General features: G+C 39.0%; 1 pseudogene; it reads right to left on the reverse strand.

The window, feature by feature from the left end:
- Positions 1-1,751: 1,751 nt before the first annotated feature.
- Positions 1,752-23,743, reverse strand: LOC106602536 (zinc finger protein 135-like; annotated as a pseudogene).
- Positions 23,744-24,104: the final 361 nt, after the last annotated feature.

Raw genomic sequence — 24,104 nt, forward strand, 5'->3', positions numbered from 1 at the left:
GACAGTCACATGACAAACATCGCATTTACATTTTAGTCATTTAGCAGACGCTCTTATCCAGAGCGACTTACAGTAGTGAATGCATACATTTCATACATTTTTTTTTTCTTCCGTACTGGTCCCCCGTGGGAATCGAACCCACAACCCTGGCGTTGCAAACACCATGCTCTACCATCTGAGCCACACGGCATGCAACAACAACCAAAGTGCTTCTTCATTCATTACTCTGGTAAAGACAGTTATGCCGTGCTCCACGTTGGATCCAACATCCCTAACAAATTGATGTTTATAATGTGTTATTGTCTGCTTGATTTACTGTAGGGTCTCATTAGTCTGTTTGACACAGAGATACTTACCTCATAATGTGTAGAGAACTGTTCCTTGATGGATAGGCTACTGTACAACACACAGAGCTATTTTCCTTTATTCAGGACATTTAGAATGACAACACATTACAGAGTAGCCTAGTGGGATTATTCACAAAATGATCTGGTGATCAGGTTATGAAATGTCATGACAAAGACATTTTAGTTTCCATGTTTCACCTGAGATATTTAATATATAGTCCTAGGTCTATGTTGTTGTTAGGTGAAGTTATGGGTCCTACAGTAGGTCTATGTTGTTGTTAGGTGAAGTTATGGGTCCTACAGTAGGTTTATGTTATTAGGTGAAGTTATGGGTCCTACAGTAGGTCTATGTTATTGTTAGGTGAAGTTATGGGTCCTACAGTAGGTCTATGTTGTTGTTAGGTGAAGTTATGGGTCCTACAGTAGGTCTATGTTGTTGTTAGGTGATGTTATGGGTCCTACAGTAGGTCTATGTTGTTGTTAGGTGATGTTATGGGTCCTACAGTAGGTCTATGTTGTTGTTAGGTGAAGTTATGGGTCCTACAGTAGGTCTATGTTGTTGTTAGGTGAAGTTATGGGTCCTACAGTAGGTCTATGTTGTTGTTAGGTGATGTTATGGGTCCTACAGTAGGTCTATGTTGTTGTTATGGGTCCTACAGTAGGTCTATATAAAGCCCTTCTTACATCAGCTGATATCTCAAAGTGCTGTACAGAAACCCAGCCTAAAACCCCAAACAGCAAGCAATGCAGGCGTAGAAGCACGGTGGCTAGGAAAAACTCCCTAGAAAGGCCAAAACCAAGGAAGAAACCAGGCTATGAGGGGTGGCCAGTCCTCTTCTGGCTGTGCCGGATGGAGATTATAACTGAACATGGCCAAGATGTTCAAATGTTCATAGATGACCAGCAGGGTCAAATAATAATAATCACAGTGGTTGTCGAGGGTGCAACAGGTCAGCACCTCAGGAGTAAATGTCAGTTGGCTTTTCATAGCCAATCATTCAGAGTATCTCTACAACTTCCATTTCACGTAATCATCTACAAAGCTTCACCTTCTACAATATAAACATGGTGTCTACTGGCTACACGTATTTCTAAATAATAATATACAATTATACTTTTTTATCCTTTCTCTTTCTATAGAATCCTAAAACTCACTAGCTTCTAGAACTCTCGTCCCCTTGGAACGAGCCCAAACAAAACTCATCTCCAATACATTTATTGTATATATACAATACAGTGTGTTCTCTGGTGTAATGTCAGCTGGCTAGATTGACCAAAACTCTTCCCACATTGATCACAGCTATAAGATTACTCCCCTGTGTGTGTTCTCTGGTGCACTGTCAGATTGCCAGATTGACAAAAACTCTTCCCACATTGACCACAACTATAAGGTTTCTCTCCTGTGTGTATTCTCTGGTGTAAAGTCAGCTGGCTAGATGTAGTAAAACTATTCCCACACTGATCACAGCTGTAAGGTTTCTCTCCTGTGTGTATTCTCTGGTGTTGAGTCAGATGGCAAGATCGACCAAAACTCTTCCCACATTGATCACAGATATAAGATTTCTCTCCTGTGTGTGTTCTCTGGTGTAGATTCAGAGAGCCAGATGTAGTATAACTCATCCCACATTGATCACAGCTGTAAGGTTTCTCTCCTGTGTGTGTTCTCTGGTGCACTGTCAGCTGTCCAGAATGACCAAAACTCTTCCCACATTGACCACAGCTATAAGGTTTCTCTCCTGTGTGTATTCTCTGGTGCACTGTCAGCTCTCTAGATTGACCAAAACTCTTCCCACATTGATCACAGCTATAAGGTTTCTCTCCTGTGTGTATTCTCTGGTGTTGAGTCAGATGGCAAGATTGGCCAAAACTCTTCCCACATTGATCACAGCTATAAGGTTTCTCTCCTGTGTGTATTCTCTGGTGTTGAGTCAGATGGCAAGATTGACCAAAACTCTTCCCACATTGATCACAGCTATAAGGTTTCTCTCCTGTGTGTGTTCTCTGGTGTAGATTCAGAGAGCCAGATGAAGTAAAACTCTTCCCACATTGATCACAGCTGTAAGGTTTCTCTCCTGTGTGTGTTCTCTGATGAATTTTAATGCCTGATGAGGTGAATCTCTTCCCACAGTCAGAGCAGCAGTGAGTTCTCTTCCCTGTGGGTCTTTGCAGGTGTTTATTGAGGTGTTCTGATCTGGAGAGACTCTTCTCTGCCTCTTCAGCATCACGAGGTTGTTGAGGCTCCCCAGAGGATCCACGATAGTCACGTCTCTCTCCTGTGTGAACAACAAAGTCAGACAGATGATTAAAGGCCCACAACAGCGGAAATCCACTGTAAAAGGTGATGCCAACAGTGGAGCCATGATGTTGTACAACAATTGACGTCTGTAATGAATGTTAAAATTATTTGACAATTGTCTTAAAATGAGTAGGAATAGTCATATTTTGTCTTCTTTTCACATTCGTAGTAACATCGATGATTGTAGGCTAGAAATAAGTTATTCGTGTTGTTGAAACTCTAAGCAGTGTGCCAGACGACTAATTGGTCTCCAATATAGGCCCCTTTCTGTGTTTGCTAAAATTGCAGCACGAGGGCAATTTGATTGCAGAAACTCCTCCCTGCTAATGAGGAAACCGATAGTTATGGATGTAGTATATCTGCCAGGAGCAAAAATGGTGAGCAAAGATTTTAGTTTTTCACAATGTATTCTGAATGTGAATGGGGGAAAACTCAGGGGAGTAACCTCCATTTCCAGGTTGCTTATGAGTACATTTCACACTACTTTGGATTATAATTGTAAGGCTCATTTGAATGTCCTGTTTAATATAATATTTGCTACAGTATTATGAATTGTGTGTAATTATTGAAGAACCGTGTTAATGACAGTATCCATTTGGGTGTTGTCAATAAAGTTAAGATTTTATTTTTTATTTCACCTTTATTTAACCAGGTAGGCCAGTCGAGAACAAGTTCTCATTTACAACTGCGACCTGGCCAAGATAAAGCAAAGCAGTGCGACAAAAACACAACAGAGTTACACATGGGATAAACAAACGAACAGTCAATAACACAATAGAAAAATCTGGAGTACGGAGGAAAAGCAATAAATAGGCCATAGTAGCGAAGTAATTACAATTTAACACTGAAGTGATGGATGTGCAGATGATGATGTGCAAGTAGAAATACTGGGGTGCAAAAGAGCAGAAAAAGTAAATAAAAACATGGGGATGAGGTAGGCAGTTGGATGGGCTATTTACAGATGGGCTGTGTACAGCTGCAGCGATCGGTAAGCTGCTCAGATAGCTGATGCTTAAAGTTAGTGAGGGAGATATAAGTCTCCAACTTCAGAAATGTTTGCAATTCGTTCCAGTGATTGGCAGCAGAGAACTGGAAAGAAATGTGTCCAAAGTAGGTGTTGGCTTTGGGGATGACCAGTGAGCTATACCTGCTGGAGCGCGTGCTATGGGTGGGTGTTGCTATGGTGACCAGTGAGCTGAGTTAAGGCGGCCTAGCAAAGACTTATAGATGACCTGGAGCCAGTGGGTTTGGCGACGAATATGTAGCGAGGGCCAGCCGACGAGAGCATACAGGTCCCAGTGGTGGGTGGTATATGGGGCTTTGGTGACAAAACGGATGGCACTGTGATAGACTGCATCCAGTTTGCTGAGTAGAGTGTTGGAGGCTATTTTGAAAATGACATCGCCAAAGTCAAGGATCGGTAGGATAGTCAGTTTTACGAGGGTATGTTTGGCAGCGTGAGTGAAAGAGGCTTTGTTGCGAAATAGGAAGCCGATTCTAGATTACATTTTGGATTGGAAATGCTTAATATTAGCCTGGAAGGAGAGTTTACAGTCTAGCAAGACACCTAGGTATTTATAGTTGTCCACATATTCTAAGTCAGAAACGTCCAGAGTAGTGATGCTGGATGGGCGGGTGCAGGCAGCGATCGGTTGAAGAGCATACATTTAGTTCTACTAGCGTTTAAGAGCAGTTGGAGGCCATGGAAGGAGTGTTGTATGGCATTGAAGCTCGTTTGGAGGTTTGCAAACACAGTGTAAACAGAATGGGCCAGATGTAAACAGAATGGTGTCTTCTGCGTAGAGGTTGATCAAAGAATCACCCGCAGCAAGAGCAACATCATTGGTATATACAGAGAAAAGAGTCGGTCCGAGAATTGAACCCTGTGGTACTCCCATAGAGACTGCCAGAGGTCCGGACAACAGGCCCTCCGATTTGACACACTGAACTCTGTCTGAGAAGTAGCTGGTGAACCAGGGGAGTCAGTCATTTGAGAAACCAAGGCTATTGAGTCTGCCGATAAGAATACCGTGATTGACAGAGTCGAAAGCCTTGGCCAGGTTGATGAAGACGGCTGCACAGTACTGTCTTTTATCGATGGCGGTTATGATATCATTTAGTACCTTGAGCGTGGCTGAGGTGCACCTGTGACTAGCTCGGAAACTGGATTGCACAGCGGAGAAGGTACGATGGGATTCAAAATGGTCAGTGATCTGTTTGTTAACCTCTTATGGCTAGGGGGCAGTATTTTCACGGCTGGATAAAAAACGTACCCGATTTAATCTGATTATTAGTCCTGCCCAGAAACTAGAATATGCGTATAATTATTAGCTTTGGATAGAAAACACTCCAAAGTTTCTAAAACTGTTTGAATGGTGTCTGTGAGTATAACAGAACTCATTTGGCAGGCCAAAACGTGAGAAGATTCTGTACAGGAAGTACCCTGTCTGACCATTTCTTGAACTTGTTTGCCATCTCTATCCATTACAAATGATCTCTGCTCTAACGTGACACTTCCTACGGCTCACATGGTCTCTCAGAAGGCGGCAAAAAGCTGAATGACGTAATTCAAAGCCCTGGCTGAAACACACGAGCGCTTTTGCTAAGTGGTCTATCAGAGGACAAAGGGCTTAGGCTCGAGCACTGGCCGCCCCCGCCTTTCTGTTTTTCCCTCTGTTTACAGTCACGCAGATTCCCGGTCGGAATATTATCGCTTTTCTATGAGATAAATTGCTTAAAAATTGATTTTAAACAGCGGTTGACATGCTTCGAAGTACGGTAATGGAATATTTAGAATTTTTTTGTCACGAAATGCGCCATGCGCACGACCCTGATTTACCATTCGGATAGTGTCTAGAACGCACAAACAAAACGCCGCTGTTGGACATAACGATGGATTATTTGGGACCAAACCAACATTTGTTATTGAAGTAGAAGTCCTGGGAGTGCATTCTGACGAAGAACAGGAAAGGTAAGACCATTTTTATTATAGTAAATCTGATTTTGGTGAAGGCTAAACTTGCCGGGTGTCTAAATAGCTAGCCCTGTGATGGCCGGGCTATGTACTTAGAATATTGCAAAATGTGCTTTCACCAAAAAGCTATTTTAAAATCGGACATATCGAGTGCATAGAGGAGTTCTGTATCTATAATTCTTAAAATAATTGTAATGCTTTTTGTGAACGTTTATTGTGAGTAATTTAGTAAATTCCCCGGAAGTTTGCTAGTTCTGAACGTCACATGCTAATGTAAAAAGCTGTTTTTTGATATAAATATGAACTTGATTGAACAAAACATGCATGTATTGTATAACATAATGTCCTAGGTGTGTCATCTGATGAAGATCATCAAAGGTTAGTGCTGCATTTAGCTGTCTTCTGGGTTTTTGTGACATTATATGCTAGCTTGAAAAATGGGTGTCTGATTATTTCTGGCTGGGTACTCTGCTGACATAATCTAATGTTTTGCTTTCGCTGTAAAGCCTTTTTGAAATCGGACAGTGTGGTTAGATTAACGAGAGTCTTGTCTTTAAAAAGGTGTAAAATAGTCATATGTTTGAAAAATGGAAGTTTTCGGATTTTAGAGTTATTTGTATTTCGCGCCACGCCCATCATTGGATATTAGAGCAGGTGTTCCGCTAGCGGAACGTCTAGATGTAAGAGGTTAACTTGACTTTCGAAGACTTTAGAAAGGCAGGGCAGGATGGATATAGGTCAGTAACAGTTTGGGTCTAGAGTGTCACCCCCTTTGAAGAGGGGGGATGACCGCGAAGCGTTCAATCTTTAGGAATCTCGGACGATACGAAAGAGAGGTTGAAAAGACTAGTAATAGGGGTTGCCACAATGGCGGCGGATAATTTTAGAAAGAGAGGGTCCAGATTATCAAGCCCAGCTGATTTGTACGGGTCCAAGTTTTGCAACTCTTTCAGAACATCAGCTATCTGAATTTCGGTGAAGGAGAAGCTGGGGAGGCTTGGGGAAGTAGCTGCGGGGGGTGGGGAGCTGTTAGTGCAGTACGCCACAGGATGTTTTTGTGCTGGTCGAGTGGCAGTCAGGTCTGGAGTGAACCAAGGGCTATATCTGTTCTTAGTTCTACATTTTTTGAAAGGGGCATGCTTATTTAAGGTGGTGAGGAAATTATAATTAAAGAACAAGCAGGCATCCTCTACTGACGGGATGAGGTCAATATCCTTCCAGGAGACCAGGGCCAGGTTGATTAGGAAGGCCTGCTTGCAGAAGTGTTTTAGGGAGCGTTTGACAGTGATGAGGGGTGGTCGTTTGACTGCAAACCCATAACGGATGCAGCCAATGAGGCAGTAATCGCTGAGATCCTGACTGAAAACAGCAGAGGTGTATTTGGAGGGCAAGTTCGTCAGGATAATATCTATGAGGGTGCCCATGTTTATGGATTTAGGGTTGTACCTGGTAGGTTCTTTGATTATCTGTGTGAGATTGAGGGCATCTAGCTTGGATTGTAGGATGGCCAGGGGTGTTAAGGATATGCCAGTTTAGGTCACCTAACAGAACGAATGCTGAAGATAGATGGGGGCAATCAATTCACATATGGTGTCCAGGGTACAGCTGGGTACAGCTGGGAGCTAATTTTTTAATTAGAAGCTCGAACTGTTTGGACATAGACCTGGAAAGTATGATAGAACTCTGCAGGCCATCTCTGCAGTAGATTGCAACTCCTCCCCTTTGGCAGTTCTATCTTGACGGAAAATGTTGTAGCTGGGGATGGAAATTTCAGAATTTTTGGTGGCCTTCCAAAGCCAGGATTCAGACACGGCAAAGACATCAAGGTTGGTGGAGTGTGCTAAAGCAGTGAGTAAAACAAACTTAGGGAGGAGGCTTCTGATGTTAACATGCATGAAAACAAGGCTTCTACGGTTACAGAAGTCAACAAATGAGAGCGCCTGGGGACACACAGGGCCTGGGTTAACCTCTACATCACCCGAGGAACAGAGGAGTAGGATGAGGGTACGGCTAAAGGCTATCAGAACTGGTCGTCTAATGCGTTGTGAACAGAGAATAAAAGGAGCAGAATTCTGGGTGTGGTAGGATAGATTCAAGGCATAATGTACAGACAGGGGTATGGTAGGGTGCGGGTACAGTGGAGGTAAACCTAGGCGTTGAGTGATGATAAGAGAGGTTGCATCTCTGGAGGCACCAGTTATGCTAGGTGAGGTCACCGCATGTGTGGGAGGTCGGACAAAAGAGCTCTCTGAGGCATGTTGAGTGGGACTAGGGGCTCCGCAGTAAAATAAAACAATGATAACTACCCTAAACAACAGTATACAAGGCATATTGACATTAGAGAGACATAAAGCGAGGCATAAAGCAATCACAGGTGTTGATTGGGATAGCTAGCTAAGACAACAACGGGTAAGACAACAGTTAATCAGCTAAGACAACAACAACAGGTAAAGTGTCGATGAATGGGCAGAGAGGGTCAGTTAACTACACACAGGGCCTGAGTTCGAGGCTGGGGCCGACAGATAAACAAAACAGAGTACCGTGATTAATGAACAGTCCAGCAGGGATCAGCTATGTAGCCAAGTGATCATAGGGTCCAGTGAACAGCAATATATGAACCAGGGAAGCCGTTAGGTAGTCGTTACTATGCTAGCCGGGAGACGCGCCTGGCTTGAGGCTAACTGGTGCTAGCTTCGGGACAAGGGCGTCACCGACGTCTGGCAAAGGCCAGTTGAGGGCACATCGGACGGAATTACATTGGCAGACCAGTCGTGATGGATCGTTGGGGCTCTGTGTCGACAAAGGGTCCAGGCCAATTGGCAAAAGAGGTTTTGTAGCTGGAGTAATTTTGTTTGCTAGCCGGGAGATACACCCGGCTCAAGGCTAACTGGTGCTAGCTTCGGGACAAGGGTGTTAGCCACTATAGCCACTCCGGTGCAAAGGTCCAGAGCTTACGGCAGGAATCCGGTGATGTAGTGGCTTCTAGTTGTGTTAGTGAAGAGTCCAGGAGGCATCAGCTGTGTAGCCGAGTGATCATAGAGTCCACTGAGCAGGCCGGGAGATGGGCTGGGCCACTCGGTAGCAGCTAGCTAGCTGCGATTATCCGGTGTAATGGTCCGCTAGCAGTGGCTAACAAGGACTAAATAGCTAGTAGCTAATTAGCTGGTTAGCTTCTGATGGCTAGCTTCTGATGGAGGTTCTAGCTATAAGGTCTAAAAAAATTGCAGATCCGTATCACATTGGGTGAGGCGGGTTGCCAGAAGTAATATTTAATTTAAAAATGGAAAAAGAGATTGAAATATATTGCAATATACATTTGAAGTCGGAAGTTTTCATAAACCTTAGCCAAATACATTTAAACTACATCTTTCACAATTCCTGACATTTAATCCTAGTAAATATTCCCTGTCTTAGCTCAGTTAGGTTCACCACTTTATTTTAAGAATGTGTAATGTCAGAATAATAGTAGAGAATTATTTATTTCAGGTTTTATTTCTTTCATCACATTCCCAGTGGGTGAGAAGTAGGAAATACATTCAATTAGTATTTGGTAGCATTGCCTTTAAATTGTTTAACTTGGGTCAAACGTTTTGGGTAGCCTTCCACAAGCTTCCCACAATAAGTTGGGTGAATTTTGGCCCATTCCTCCTGACAGAGCTGGTGTAACTGAGTCAGAATGTAGGCCTTATAGCTCGCACACACTTTTTCAGTTCTGCCCACAAATTTTCTATAGGGTTGAGGTCAGGACTTTGTGATGGTCACTCCAATACCTTGACTTTGTTGTCCTTAAGCCATTTTGCCTCAACTTTGGAAGTATGCTTGGGGTCATTGTCCATCTGGATGAATCATTTTCGACCAAGATTTAACTTCCTGACTGATGTCTTGAGATGTTGCTTCAATATATCCACATGATTTTCCTCCCTCATGATGCCATCTATTTTGTGAAGTGCACCAGTCCCTCCTGCAGCAAAGCACCCCCACAAAATTGTTATACATTTTGTCAACGTTTATGAGTTCTTCTGTAAATGAATGTGCCCATTCACCGATTTTCTGAACGTCATGCGCCAATGTAAAAATTGGGTTTTTGGATATAAATATGAACTTGATCGAACAAAAAATGCATGTATTGTGTAACATGATGTCCTAGGAGTGTCATCTGATGAAGATTGTCAAAGGTTAGTGCTTAATTTTAGCTGTATATCTGGTTTTGTGATGGCTATCCGTGCTTGGAAAATTGCTTTTTTTTGTTGCTAAGGTGCTATCCTACAATAATCTAATGTTTTGCTTTCACCGTAAAGCCTTTTTGAAATCGAACAATGTGGTTGGATTAACGAGTAGAGTATCTTTAAAATGCCGTATAATACTTGAATGAAAATTTTGAGAATTTTTGGGGGGGAATTTCGCGCCGTGCTATCTCACTGGTTGTTGTCCAACCAATCCCGTTAAGCACCAGCTGTCAGAGCAGCTCACAGATCACTGCACCTGTACATAGCCCATCTATAATTTAGCCCAAACAACTACCGCTTCCCCTACTGTATTAATTTATTTATTTTGCTCCTTTGCACCCCATTATTTCTATTTCTACTTTGCACTTTCTTCCACTGCATATCTACCATTCCAGTGTTTTACTTGCTATATTGTATTCACTTTGCCACCATGGCCTTTTTTGCCTTTACCTCCCTTATCTCACCTCATTTGCTCACATTGTATATAGACTTCTTTTTCTACTGTATGTTTGTTTTACTCCATGTGTAACTCTGTGTTGTTGTATGTTGTCGAACTGCTTTGCTTTATCTTGGCCAGGTCGCAATTGTAAATGAGAACTTGTTCTCAACTTGCCTACCTGGTTAAAATAAAGGACTTGTTCTCAACTAGCCTACCTGGTTAAATAAATGACTTGTTCTCAACTGGCCTACCTGGTTAAATAAAGGACTTGTTCTCAACTAGCCAACATGGTTAATTAAAGGACTTGTTCTCAACTAGCCTACCTGGTTAAATAAAAGGTGAAATAAATATAAAGTCTCATCAGAGTAGGAGCTCTGACCTAGGAACAGATCCCACCTGTCCATCTAAAACTGATCTGAGACCTGCCTTCCTACTGAGACGCTTGATAAGAGTAGGAGCTCTGACCTAGGAACAGATCCCACCTATACATCTAAAACTGATCTGAGACCAGCCTTCCTACTGAGACGCTTGATAAATACAGCCTTCGGATGGGATTCCTTCTTCTACATGTCAGATGTTCTACAACGATAGATTTATGTCTGGATGAACGGCCGTGTTTGAGAGCATCAAAACTGATGTACCATGGGTAAATTGCGACTGACTGATGTACAAATAATATCGAGCAGTTATACACACGATGCAAGGTGATCAGTCAGTTGACTCAACTTTAAAAAATAAAAAAGTCGGCCGCCATGTCGAACGAACCCAACGTTAATCAACACAGTATGGACCCAACAGACCCATCAGAACAGGGTTTCCTGACCCTCTACTCAGGGACCAGAACCCAACGTTAATCAACACAGTATGGACCCAACAGACCCATTAGAACAGGGTTTCCTGACCCTCTACTCAGGGACCAGAACCCAACGTTAATCAACACAGTATGGACCCAACAGACCCATCAGAACAGGGTTTCCTGACCCTCTACTCAGGGACCAGAACCCAACGTTAATCAACACAGTATGGACCCAACAGACCCATCAGAACAGGGTTTCCTGACCCTCTACTCAGGGACCAGAACCCAACGTTAATCAACACAGTATGGACCCAACAGACCCATCAGAACAGGGTTTCCTGACCCTCTACTCAGGGACCAGAACCCAACGTTAATCAACACAGTATGGACCCAACAGACCCATCAGAACAGGGTTTCCTGACCCTCTACTCAGGGACCAGAACCCAACGTTAATCAACACAGTATGGACCCAACAGACCCATCAGAACAGGGTTTCCTGACCCTCTACTCAGGGACCAGAACCCAACGTTAATCAACACAGTATGGACCCAACAGACCCATCAGAACAGGGTTTCCTGACCCTCTACTCAGGGACCAGAACCCAACGTTAATCAACACAGTATGGACCCAACAGACTGGTTAAATAAAGGTGAAATAAAAAATAAATAAAATAAAAGATCAATGTCCCTGTTTTATTAGATAGTACTCACTGTATTTACTGGTGTTAATCAGATCAATGTCCCTGTTTTATAAGATAGTACTCACTGTATTTACTGGTGTTAATCAGATCAATGTCCCCGTTTTATAAGATAGTACTCACTGTATTTACTGGTGTTAATCAGATCAATGTCCCTGTTTTATTAGATAGTACTCACTGTATTTACTGGTGTTAATCAGATCAATGTCCCTGTTTTATTAGATAGTCCTCACTGTATTTACTGGTGTTAATCAGATCAATGTCCCTGTTTTATTAGATAGTACTCACTGTATTTACTGGTGTTAATCAGATCAATGTCCCTGTTTTATTAGATAGTACTCACTGTATTTACTGGTGTTAATCAGATCAATGTCCCTGTTTTATTAGATAGTACTCACTGTATTTACTGGTGTTAATCAGATCAATGTCCCTGTTTTATTAGATAGTACTCACTGTATTTACTGGTGTTAATCAGATCAATGTCCCTGTTTTATTAGATAGTACTCACTGTATTTACTGGTGTTAATCAGATCAATGTCCCTGTTTTATTAGATAGTACTCACTGTATTTACTGGTGTTAATCAGATCAATGTCCCTGTTTTATTAGATAGTACTCACTGTATTTACTGGTGTTAATCAGATCAATGTCCCTGTTTTATAAGATAGTACTCACTGTATTTACTTGTGTTAATCAGATCAATGTTCCTGTTTTATTAGATAGTACTCACTGTATTTACTGGTGTTAATCAGATCAATGTCCCTGTTTTATTAGATAGTACTCACTGTATTTACTGGTGTTAATCAGATCAATGTCCCTGTTTTATTAGATAGTACTCACTGTATTTACTGGTGTTAATCAGATCAATGCCCCTGTTTTATTAGATAGTACTCACTGTATTTACTGGTGTTAATCAGATCTCCAGTCTTCTCTTCTTCGTCCTCCTCTAATGTGACAGTAATCTCCCCCTCTTCATACTTCATTCAAAAACGTCTTCATCTTCTTTCACTTCATCCTCCACTCCAAAAACTGCATCTTCCTCCTCTTCTTTCACAGTAACATCCTCCTCCTCTTTCACTCTGAAGGCGTCTTCCTCTTCTTTCTCTGTAACGTCTTTCTCTTCTTCTTTCACTGTAACAGCCTCACCCTCTACTTGTTGTTGTATTGAAACAGCCTCCTCTTCCTTCTCCTCTTTCACGACAACGTTCAGCCCCAGAGCTTCTTTCTCCGTCCTGCAGACCTCATCTTTAGCAGGAGGAGAGTAGTTTAGTGAACTCATGGTCGGGGATAATAACTAGTTAGCATTAGCGACTAGACTAGTGCTAATTTAACCAGCCAGATAGTTGACTTACAACGTAAATATGAAATTAAATGGGGTAGCTAGTTGTTTCCACATAACTACGTTTAAAGTATAGTGGCAAATACAACACGAATTTGTCTAAAGAACTTGAATGTTCCGACTTTGTCGGCTAGCGAGCTACCGAGGTGGCTGCAGTTGTTGAAGAAGCGTTCCGTCCACTAGATTATACGTCACACTAGAAACATCGCCTGAAAGACACATATCGCCATCTGCTGTCTGGAGGGAGGAAACGCAGTTGAGGAGGGAAAACTATTTTTATTCTTCATTGAATTATAATATTATAAAGCAGTTTAGGGAAACGTTTTTTTTCTCTCCATTAAATATGAATATTATATCAACAAGTACAAAGAGCAACAAGTGTTTGATTAGTTCAGATTTTTTATGATAATTTAAAACAAACTCTACATCTACTCCACATCTGTATTTCTGATTCAGTCAAATAACTAGATATCAAAATAAGCACCTAGTTATTGGTACCCTTGATAATGATGAGCAAAAATTACTGTATGAAATAAATAAATTAACTTTACCCTCTACCAGGATATTTTAGCCCAAAACCTGGTTACCTCTCTGCTAGGAGGCTGAAACTTGGCCATAAGAGGATCTTCCAGCAAGACACATCAATATCCACAAAGAAATGGTTAATTGGGCACAAAAATCAACATTTTTAATGGCCATCTCAGTCTTCGGACTTGAACTCCATTGAAAATCTGTGGTTTGAATTGAACAGGGCAGTCCATAAGAGCAGACTAAATAAATCAAGGACCTGGAGAGATTCTGTAAGGAGGAAGGGTCTAAGATCCCACCCAATGTGTTCTCTAATCTCATTAAACATTTCAGTGTCGTTATCCTCCCAAGGGGAGGGTGCTGGAGTACTGAAAACATGGGTGGCAATAATTCAGACCCCAACCTTTTGAGAATTACATTTTAAACTAAATCTCTTTCTCTGAGCAATTGTATTAGTATAAAATAATATAATTTCCTTTTTTGTGTTGGTGTAACAATACATCATGTAGATGTATATAATGAACAGACTAGGTCTATACTGCTCCTACATGGTGTAACAATACATCATGTAGATGTATATAATGAACAGACTAGGTCTATACTGCTCCTACATGGTGTAACAATACATCATGTAGATGTATATAATGAACAGACTAGGTCTATACTGCTCCTACATGGTGTAACAATACATCATGTAGATGTATATAATGAACAGACTAGGTTCTATCCTATTCTACTGTATCTGTATTCTACTGTATTACTCATCTCATATGTATATACTGTATTCTATACTATTCTACTGTATCTGTCTATGTATTACTCATCTCATATGTATATACTGTATTCTATCATATTCTACTGTATCTGTCTATGTATTACTCATCTCATATATATATACTGTATTCTATACTATTCTACTGTATTTTAGTCTATGCCACTCTGACATTGCTCGTCCAAATATTTATATATTCTTAATTCCATTCCTTTACTTTAGATGTGTGTATTTGTTGTGAAGTTGTTACATATTATTGCACTGTTGTCCTTGAGTGGTCCAGCCAGAGCCCGGACTTGAACCCGATCAAACATCTCTGGAGAGACCTGAAAATAGTTGTGCAGCGATGCTCCCCATCCAACCTGACAGAGCTTGAGAGGATCTGCAGAGAAGAATGGAAGAAACTACCCAAATACAGGTGTGCCAAGCTTGTAGTGTCATACCCAAGAAGACTCAAGGCTGTAATCGCTGCCAAAGGTGTTTCAACAAAGTACTGAGTTAAGGGTCTGAACACTTATGTAAATGTAGGATTGGGCCGTTGTCATCAAACTTCCATGATTAGTAAGAATTAGGGTAGATTTATAGGACTATTGTTTTTATGATTCATACATACTTTCCTAACCCTAAAATGTACCTAAATAATCTACAAGATCAGAGTATTTTTAAATCTACCAGTTGGTGTTGAAACAGAGACGAATGATGACTTTCTTGAATTGATCCCTAGTTTCTGACTCCGTGTATTCTATTGAGTCCGTCAACAAAATGAGAATGAAAAGGTATTTAAAGGCACAACATTCTAATTAAAGGTATTACCGTATTTAAAAGAATGGCTTAAGATGAAATGTACTCTAAACCCTATTGAATGAAAACTCCATGACAAAATCTGTTGGCCAACAACTGTGAGGGTTTTCAGCCAGGTATCAACACATGCAGAGTGTGAGTAAGCAAGACATACATTCCTAAATGGGGATCGGCCCCAGTCTCCTGGTAAAACACCAGAACCCTCCCCCTACAGCATTTATGTTCATTTTGAGAAAGTAGCACTACAGTCTCCAGGTAAAAAACGACTTTTGGGTAAAAATAGACGCGACACCTGTCTATGAATTTGAGAGGTTACATTGATGCTCCAGATACTCAACTAGTCTAAAGCAGACCAGTTTTATTGCTTCTTTAATCATAACAACAGTTTTCAGCTGTGCTAACATAATTGCAAAAGGGTTTTCTAATGATCAATTAGCCTTTTAAAATGATAAACTTGGATTAACTAACACAACGTGCCATAGGAACACAGGAGTGATGGTTGCTGATAATGGGCCTCTGTACGCCTATGTAGATATTCCATTAATAATCATCTGTTTCCAGCTACAATAGTCATTTACAACATTAACAATGTCTACACTGTATTTCTGATCAATTTGATGTTATTTTAATGGACAAAAAATGGCTTTCTTTTAAAAACAAGGTTATTTCTAAGTGACCCCAAACTGTTGAACGGTAGTGTACATCTACATCCTCCCATGTTGCTGAACCACTGATCAATAACTCCCTATTACAGGAAAAACACTATTTCCATTGGTTGTTAGTACTGTACTGACCTCTCGTCCTCTGTCTCTCTCATACTCTGCCTTGTGTATTTATCTTCAAAATATTCTTATAGTCCCAACATAGAACCAAATAGACTTCCCAAAAATAATATGGCATTTACTTTATTTCACATTTATTTAATCAGATATGTCAATTGAGAACCAATACGCATTTACAATGACAATCTGAATGAAGAAATACTAATATCAATATATTTAATAATTAACATGTTTGAAATATCCCAATGATATAGTGAACAACATTTAGGGGTTTACACTTGCATTCAATCAATCTTAAGTTCATAATCAAAACATTTTTTTTACTCTTTTAATCCGATTTTCGACATGATCATGTCTTGAGCTGGGAAAAACATGTAGACCTATTTTTCAGTATGATTTCATTCATACAATATTATTTAATGTAGAATGAACAAAAACACAATTTCTCAATCAAAAACATAAGTCAGAACACAGCCTCTCTATTCTCTCATGTGATTTCAGGTCCTCTGACTGGGAAAATGTCTTTCCACAATGAGAGCAGTGGTATGTCTTCTCCTCCTGTGTATTAGTATGTTGGAAAGGCTTTTCTCCTGTGTGTGTTCTCTCATGCTTTTTCAAGCTCCCTAACCGGGTAAAACTCTTTTCACATCGGGAACATTTGTAAGGCTTTTCTCCTGAGTGTATTCTCTCATGCGCTTTCAGGCTCCCCTCGATGGGTAAAACTCTTTTCACAATTGGAACAGTGGTAAGGCTTTTCTCCTGTGTGTATTCTCTCATGCTCCTTCAGGCTCGCATACCACCTAAAATTCCTTCCACAGTGGGAACAGTGATAAGGCTTCTCTCCAGTGTGTCCCCTCTCATGTGGTTTCAGGCTCCCTAACTGAGTAAAACTCTTTACACAGTGGGAACAGTGGTACGGCTTCTCTCCAGAGTGTCTTCTCATATGTATTTTCAGGTTCCCTAACCCAGTAAATATCTTTCCACACTGAGAGCAGTGGTAGGTCTTCCTATCTTCTGTGTGTATTTCTTCATGTTGTTTCAGGTACCGTAACTGGGTAAACCTCTTTCCACACTGGGAACATTGGAAACTCTTTTCTCTTGTGTGTGTCCTCTCATGCTCTTTTAGGTTCCCTAACTTGGTAAAACTCTTTCCACAGTGGGAGCATTCGTAAGGGTTTTCTCCTGTATGCGTTCTCTCATGTACTTTCAGGTTCCTTAACCACTTAAAACTCTTTTCACACTGGGAACAGTGGTGTTGTCTCGCTGGTTTGGGCGTCTCTGGGTCTGGTTCCCTTGAAGGAGTCTCCCCGCTGTCAGAGTGAGAGTCTGGTCCCTCTCCTACCAAAGACAGAGTATTTAGTTCAATATTAAACAGAGAACTGAATTAAACCTCCATAAAATAAAACTGTCTTCCTGTGAGGCTAGATTCCTCAAAAACCTGAAGTCAGTTTTCAGAACATTACATAATTTAATAAAAACTTGGTGGCTGCCCTAATAATAATAATAATGTAGAACATAAAATCTAATCTTTCTCACATGTTTATAGGCTGAGCAGAGCTCTACAATAGGGAAAGGGGGATACCTAGTCAACTGAATGGATTCAACTGAAATGTGTGTCCCGTATTTAACCCAACCCCTCTGAATCAGAGAGGTGCGGGGGCTGCCTTAATAGACATCCACGTCATCGGCAGCCAGGGAACAGTGGGTTAACTTCCTTGCTCAGGGGCAGAATGACAGCGTTTTTACCTTGTCAGCTCGGGGATTTGATCCAGCAACCTTTCGGTTACTGGCTCCTACCTGCCAGGCTACATAATGTCGTATTTTAGGCTGAGCAGAGCTCTATAATAATAGATAATGTCATGTTTATAGGCTGAGCAGAGCTGTATAATAATAGATCATGTTTATAGGCTGAGCAGAGCTGTATAATAATAGATAATGTCATGTCTATAGGCTGAGCAGAGCTCTATAATAATAAATAATGTCATGTTTACAGGCTGAGCACAGCTCTATAATAATAGATAATGTCATGTTTACAGGCTGATCAGAGCTCTATAATAATAGATAATGTTTATAGGCTGAGCAGAGCTCTATAATAATAGATCATGTTTATAGGCTGAACAGAGCTCTACAATAATAGATAATGCCATGTTTCTAGGCTGATCAGAGCTCTATAATAATAGATAACGTCATGTTTATAGGCTGATCAGAGCTCTATAATAATAGATCATGTCATGTTTATAGGCTGAGCAGAGCTCTATAATAATAGATAATGTCATGTCTTCAGGCTGATCAGAGCTCTATAATAATAGATAATGTCATGTTTATAGGCTGAGCAGAGCTCTATAATAATAGATAATGTCATGTTTACAGGCTAATCAGAGCTCTATAATAATAGATAATGTCATGTTTACAGGCTGATCAGAGCTCTATAATAATAGATAATGTCATGTTTCCAGGCTGATCAGAGCTCTATAATAATAGATAATGTCATGTTTACAGGCTGATCAGAGCTCTATAATAATAGATAATGTCATGTTTATAGGCTGAACAGAGCTCTATAATAATAGATAATGTCATGTTTATAGGCTGAGCAGAGCTCTATAATAATAGATAATGTCATGTTTATAGGCTGAACAGAGCTCTATAATAATAGATAATGTCATGTTTATAGGCTGAGCAGAGCTCTATAATAATAGATCATGTCATGTTTACAGGCTGATCAGAGCTCTATAATAATAAATAATGTCATGTTTATAGGCTGAACAGAGCTCTATAATAATAGATCATGTTTATAGGCTGAGCAGAGCTCTATAATAATAGATCATGTTTATAGGCTGATCAGAGCTCTATAATAATAGATAATGTCATGTTTATAAGCTGAGCAGAGCTCTATAATAATAGATAATGTTTATAGGCTGATCAGAGCTCTATAATAATAGATCATGTTTATAGGCTGAGCAGAGCTCTATAATAATAGATAATGTCATGTTTATAGGCTGAGCAGAGCTCTACAATAATAGATAATGTCATGTTTACAGGCTGAGCAGAGCTCTACAATAATAGATAATGTCATGTTTACAGGCTGATCAGAGCTCTATAATAATAGATAATGTCATGTTTATAGGCTGAACAGAGCTCTTTAATAATAGATAATGTCATGTTTATAGGCTGAGCAGAGCTCTATAATAATAGATCATGTTTATAGGCTGATCAGAGCTCTATAATAATAGATAATGTCATGTTTATAGGCTGATCAGAGCTCTATAATAATAGATAATGTCATGTTTATAGGCTGAGCAGAGCTCTATAATAATAGATCATGTTTATAGGCTGATCAGAGCTCTATAATAATAGATAATGTCATGTTTATAGGCTGATCAGAGCTCTATAATAATAGATAATGTCATGTTTATAGGCTGAGCAGAGCTCTATAATAATAGATCATGTTTATAGGCTGAGCAGAGCTCTATAATAATAGATAATGTCATGTTTACAGGCTGATCAGAGCTCTATAATAATAGATAATGTCATGTTTATAGGCTGAACAGAGCTCTTTAATAATAGATAATGTCATGTTTATAGGCTGAGCAGAGCTCTATAATAATAGATCATGTTTATAGGCTGATCAGAGCTCTATAATAATAGATAATGTCATGTTTATAGGCTGATCAGAGCTCTATAATAATAGATAATGTCATGTTTATAGGCTGAGCAGAGCTCTATAATAATAGATCATGTTTATAGGCTGATCAGAGCTCTATAATAATAGATAATGTCATGTTTATAGGCTGAACAGAGCTCTATAATAATAGATAATGTCATGTTTATAGGCTGAACAGAGCTCTATAATAATAGATAATGTCATGTTTATAGGCTGAACAGAGCTCTATAATAATAGATAATGTCATGTTTATAGGCTGATCAGAGCTCTATAATAATAGATAATGTCATGTTTATAGGCTGATCAGAGCTCTATAATAATAGATAATGTCATGTTTATAGGCTGATCAGAGCTCTATAATAATAGATAATGTCATGTTATAGGCTGATCAGAGCTCTATAATAATAGATAATGTCATGTTTATAGGCTGATCAGAGCTCTATAATAATAGATAATGTCATGTTATAGGCTGATCAGAGCTCTATAATAATAGATAATGTCATGTTATAGGCTGATCAGAGCTCTATAATAATAGATAATGTCATGTTATAGGCTGATCAGAGCTCTATAATAATAGATAATGTCATGTTTATAGGCTGATCAGAGCTCTATAATAATAGATAATGTCATGTTATAGGCTGATCAGAGCTCTATAATAATAGATAATGTCATGTTATAGGCTGATCAGAGCTCTATAATAATAGACAATGTCATGTTATAGGCTGATCAGAGCTCTATAATAATAGATAATGTCATGTTATAGGCTGATCAGAGCTCTATAATAATAGATAATGTCATGTTTATAGGCTGAACAGAGCTCTATAATAATAGATCATGTTATAGGCTGATCAGAGCTCTATAATAATAGATAATGTCATGTTATAGGCTGATCAGAGCTCTATAATAATAGATAATGTCATGTTTATAGGCTGAACAGAGCTCTATAATAATAGATAATGTCATGTTTATAGGCTGATCAGAGCTCTATAATAATAGATCATGTTTATAGGCTGATCAGAGCTCTATAATAATAGATAATGTCATGTTATAGGCTGATCAGAGCTCTATAATAATAGATAATGTCATGTTATAGGCTGAACAGAGCTCTATAATAATAGATCATGTTATAGGCTGATCAGAGCTCTATAATAATAGATAATGTCATGTTATAGGCTGATCAGAGCTCTATAATAATAGATAATGTCATGTTATAGGCTGATCAGAGCTCTATAATAATAGATAATGTCATGTTATAGGCTGAACAGAGCTCTATAATAATAGATAATGTCATGTTATAGGCTGATCAGAGCTCTATAATAATAGATAATGTCATGTTATAGGCTGATCAGAGCTCTATAATAATAGATAATGTCATGTTATAGGCTGATCAGAGCTCTATAATAATAGATAATGTCATGTTTATAGGCTGATCAGAGCTCTATAATAATAGATAATGTCATGTTTATAGGCTGATCAGAGCTCTATAATAATAGATAATAGATCATGTTATAGGCTGATCAGAGCTCTATAATAATAGATAATGTCATGTTATAGGCTGATCAGAGCTCTATAATAATAGATAATGTCATGTTATAGGCTGAACAGAGCTCTATAATAATAGATCATGTTATAGGCTGATCAGAGCTCTATAATAATAGATAATGTCATGTTTATAGGCTGATCAGAGCTCTATAATAATAGATAATGTCATGTTTATAGGCTGATCAGAGCTCTATAATAATAGATAATGTCATGTTTATAGGCTGAACAGAGCTCTATAATAATAGATAATGTCATGTTTATAGGCTGATCAGAGCTCTATAATAATAGATAATGTCATGTTATAGGCTGAACAGAGCTCTATAATAATAGATAATGTCATGTTTATAGGCTGAACAGAGCTCTATAATAATAGATAATGTCATGTTTATAGGCTGATCAGAGCTCTATAATAATAGATAATGTCATGTTTATAGGCTGAACAGAGCTCTATAATAATAGATAATGTCATGTTTATAGGCTGATCAGAGCTCTATAATAATAGATAATGTCATGTTTATAGGCTGAACAGAGCTCTATAATAATAGATAATGTCATGTTTATAGGCTGATCAGAGCTCTATAATAATAGATAATGTCATGTTTATAGGCTGATCAGAGCTCTATAATAATAGATAATAGATCATGTTATAGGCTGATCAGAGCTCTATAATAATAGATAATGTCATGTTATAGGCTGATCAGAGCTCTATAATAATAGATAATGTCATGTTATAGGCTGAACAGAGCTCTATAATAATAGATCATGTTATAGGCTGATCAGAGCTCTATAATAATAGATAATGTCATGTTTATAGGCTGATCAGAGCTCTATAATAATAGATAATGTCATGTTTATAGGCTGATCAGAGCTCTATAATAATAGATAATGTCATGTTTATAGGCTGAACAGAGCTCTATAATAATAGATAATGTCATGTTTATAGGCTGATCAGAGCTCTATAATAATAGATAATGTCATGTTATAGGCTGAACGGAGCTCTATAATAATAGATAATGTCATGTTTATAGGCTGAACAGAGCTCTATAATAATAGATAATGTCATGTTATAGGCTGATCAGAGCTCTATAATAATAGATAATGTCATGTTATAGGCTGATCAGAGCTCTATAATAATAGATAATGTCATGTTATAGGCTGATCAGAGCTCTATAATAATAGATAATGTCATGTTATAGGCTGATCAGAGCTCTATAATAATAGATAATGTCATGTTTATAGGCTGATCAGAGCTCTATAATAATAGATAATGTCATGTTATAGGCTGATCAGAGCTCTATAATAATAGATAATGTTTATAGGCTGATCAGAGCTCTATAATAATAGATCATGTCATGTTATAGGCTGATCAGAGCTCTATAATAATAGATAATGTTTATAGGCTGATCAGAGCTCTATAATAATAGATAATGTCATGTTACAGGCTGATCAGAGCTCTATAATAATAGATAATGTCATGTTTATAGGCTGATCAGAGCTCTATAATAATAGATCATGTTTATAGGCTGATCAGAGCTCTATAATAATAGATAATGTCATGTTATAGGCTGATCAGAGCTCTATAATAATAGATCATGTTTATAGGCTGATCAGAGCTCTATAATAATAGATCATGTCATGTTATAGGCTGTATTTGATCCAATGTAAATAACATTTTGTTGGTGTCCCACTTCATCTCTAAAGTAATAATTACCATACTTTCTAAATGATAATTCTTTAGTTCAGCCTTTCCTTGAAATGGCTATTTTATTTTATGTTTTTTTGTAGACTTACAAACGTTTGCTAATATGTTCAGTCTCCCCAAAACGCTTGTCCTTTTGCTAATATGTTCAGTCTCCCCATAACACATGTCCATTTCATGTCAATAATGCATCTTATTTTATGTATTTCTCCAACATTATTTAGAAATCTGCTTTTTGTTGGTATACACACTCTACACAAGGCCTACAATAGACACACGTCAAAAGTTTCATTTATAACTTGTTTGCCATTCTGTGAGACAATTAAGTTGTTATTTTGTGGTGGGAGGGACTCTGATGGTATACACATGTCACAGTTAAGCAATAAGACCAGAGGAAGTGTGGTATATGGCCAATATAGCACGGTTAAAGACTGTCCTTATGCACAACACAACACAGAGTGCCTGGATACAGCCCTTAGCCGTGGTATATTGGCCATATATCACAAACCAGAGGTGGCTTATTGCAATTATAAACTGGTTACCAACGTAATCAGAACAGTAAAAATACATGTTTTGTCATACCCGTGGAATACGGCCTGATATACCACGGCTGTCAGCCAATCAGCATTCAGGGCTTTAATCACCCATTTTTAAATGTAGCTTTAACATTATATTATAACATAAATTCCTAGAGTACAGAACAACATTTTCAAGTATAGAATTTCAGTATGCTGCTTTAAAACAACACATTCGTTCAAACCCTTTGGACAGTTAGAGTCCGTTTTTAAGACAGTACTTACTGGTGGTAATCAGATCTCCTGACTCCTCTGTCAATATGACCGTTATCTCTCCCTTTCTTCACTCCAAAAACTGCATCCTCTTCTTTCTCTTCCTCCTCTTCTTTTACAGTAACATCCCCCTCCTCCTTCACTCTGAACGCGTCTTCCTTCTCCTCTTTCATGACAATGTTCAGCCACAGAGCTTCTTTCTCCGTCCAGCAGACCTATCCTTCTTTAGTAGGCGAGGAATACATCAGTGAGCTCATGGTCGGGGATGTTAGCTAGCTAGTTAGCATGAGCGACTAGTTTAGTGCTAGGCTAACTTATCAAGCCAGCTAGTTGACTAACAATGTACCTATAACATTTAAATGGGGGCAATTAACTAGATGTCAGAAGTATATTTAAAACACAGAGGCAAATATGCACAG

Source organism: Salmo salar, unplaced genomic scaffold (assembly GCF_905237065.1).
Source record: "Salmo salar unplaced genomic scaffold, Ssal_v3.1, whole genome shotgun sequence".
Taxonomy (NCBI): Eukaryota; Metazoa; Chordata; class Actinopteri; order Salmoniformes; family Salmonidae; genus Salmo; species Salmo salar.